The sequence below is a fragment of the Limanda limanda genome, chromosome 18 (genome assembly GCF_963576545.1).
Source record: "Limanda limanda chromosome 18, fLimLim1.1, whole genome shotgun sequence".
NCBI lineage: Eukaryota > Metazoa > Chordata > Actinopteri > Pleuronectiformes > Pleuronectidae > Limanda > Limanda limanda.
In genome coordinates this window covers 14,068,541-14,071,279 of record NC_083653.1, presented here as the reverse complement: position 1 = coordinate 14,071,279, position 2,739 = coordinate 14,068,541, and positions in this window count along the sequence as shown.

Genomic DNA, 2,739 nt, shown 5'->3' with positions numbered 1-2,739 from the left:
CCTGTTGGTCTCTTGTATTATGTAATAGTCCTGTGGTGTGTGTGTGCTAGCGTTCCTGTGTGTGTTTGTGTGTGTGTGTCTGTGTGTGTATCCAGAAAGATCGTGTGATATGGAGAGAACATGCCTTTCTGTTTCCTGTCCTTTCTTGTCCCCCGTCCTCTATCACCTCCCTTCTACTCCTCCTTCCATTTGTCAGCTCACATCCTCTTTTACTTTCTTTTTCTGTCTTGTCCTCTTTTACCCTTTCCATTCTTATCCTGTCCTCGGCTCACCTTCCCTCCTTCCTCTTGGCGTCAGCCCATCAGATGGTTAAACCACTTGCTCCGCTTCATGGGGGAATCCGTGAAATAAAAAAATTCACTAAAATGTGTTTCATAATCACTGGACTCCCTATACAACTTTATTGTAATAAAATGTTGGATATACAACATCTAACCTATTTGTGTACTATCTCTGTTTTCTCTGAAGGTGTCCTTTGGGCGATTCGAATTTTACTGCGAATGCTCGTGCCAGAAAAATTCCACGAAAACAAGAGAGTCATTAAAATATGTGATGGTCTGTTACAGATGAACTGAGGACATGCTCTTAAAAAACATGTTTGCTCTTGTAGTGGTTTCCCATCATGTGCTGCCTTCCCTGCCCCCTCGCCGCTGGTCTTTCCCCACTCTCCCAAATCTCTCTCGCAGGCCGCAGTTTTTTGGCCCAGCTTTTTTGGGACAGTGCGAGCCAACAGCGGGGACACGACCCCGCCGTTAATTCCTTTGTTGATGGTGATGTTCTTTATTGATGTGGCTTTCAAGCAGTGTCACCACAGCGGGTAATCAATTCACCTGAACTGACCCCGAAGAGTACACAAACAGTCGAAATTGAACCCGTGACCCCCTAACACACACACAAAACTGGGACGTCTGACGCAACAGGGTTATTAGGGGGTCAATGGGAGTACATCGCAAAAAGTTTTGCACGAAGACAATACATTTATAAACCAGAAATACCTCCACCAAGGCCAGGCAATCCCCTTATGAAACCATATTTCACCAGAGCTGTTTTTTAATTTAGATCTGAACAAAACAAATAATAGTCCCCCTAACGTGCTCCATCTAGATTCAAGAATTATTCTCAATAAAAATATTGTAAAAGGCAATGTTAAAGACAGTGAAGAGAAATTCCTGAAAATATAATGAGTGTCATAACACAAGTTTCCTGGAAATCCAGTTAAGAATTTTTAGTGTAATCCTTCTAAAAAACAGAGAGAACGGTAGAAAGAGGCGGAAATGATTTGAAGCTTTAAACTTTAAACCTCGTCTTTAATAATTCTTTAGGAGTAAATCATGTTTTGAATCATTGAAGGTCATATATATGATTTTAAATGTATGACAACCACAAAGAGATACAAGGGTTTCCTGAGCTTCCAGACAGTCTGGCATGTTAGTGCATGTGAGTCCTGCCCTGTAAAAACACTGGCCCTCCCCCCAAAGCGAACCAGTACAAAGTGTTCTGATGAAAGCGCCCTTAAAGAATTCCACATTTTGGATTTTGTGTTATTTCCTGTTTTGTTTTGAAAATGTTTCTCCAATTTTTTGTATTCTAGTTTTAATTCCTGCCCTTTTCCCTCAATTGCTCCCTCCAGTGACCAGTTTCCATTTCTCCAATCAGATGTGCGGTCACCTGATCTCTCCTCATCTGCTCCTCATTCATCATCACCCCTCTCCAGATACCTATCACTTGTCACTGGGCCTTCGTCAGTTTCTATAACACTGTTTGGTTTGCTGTCTAAGCTCCTGAGCTTTTGTTCCCGTGCTCCGTGTGTGCTTTCTCTGCTGCTCACTTTCTGTGTGCCAGTGTCTGGGTTCTTCCTGTCTGATCGGTAACAGAAAAAGCCTCCGACAAAGAATGAGATAAGACCAGAGTCAATATTGGCCCAGCTTTCCTGAGATGGAGAGGTCCCTACGAGGTCCAACCCGACTTGGAACATGTTCTTCTTGTTTGGGAACAGGGACCATTAAATCACGAACAGTCAAATGACATGAAGGTCATATTTTAACAGAGGGGAGGAGGACGGAGGGGGAGTGAGGCCCAAAAAACAAATCTTTGCTTGGGACTCCTTGCAGCCTAATCCAGCCACATTGTTACCTAATGCCTAATCCCAATGTAATAGTTGTTTTCTTCATAGGGTTCAGAGTTGTGGAGAAAAATGAATCATTACAAGTGGCAGTGTTGCATAATTATTTTTCCCACTGTAACACGTGATGCATTTCCTTGTGAGATCGTTAGCGTAAAGTAGTGCTGAGAATCATGGACATTAACACAGTCTCAGTTTGTGTTCCTCTGTACTTACACTTGTTTTTTTGAGAGCACCAGTGTGTGGATGACCGCCCCCTGACCCCTGGGCTTGAAAAACATTGTCTAAATCATAATCGGTTTTGGGTTGGGCTCGGTTATGTTAGCTGGGCTATTTACTTGCATAATGGGTCCTGCTCCTGTAATCAGGCCTCGGTTAGTTTTCTCTCAGACGGATAGGAACAGGAAACTGTGACCCGAGCTGCACCTTTGCATAAGTGCATCTCCACTGATAACTGTTGCCACCTGCAGTGCACTAACAGTACCCAGATGGTGCACACACAGCAGTCAAAATGTTGAGCGTGACATTCTTGACACTTCTCACGCTCAATGACACCGTCGATATTTTTTCAATTTTTTTCAAAATAGCCGTTGAGGAAGGATGATCGTTGGCACAGT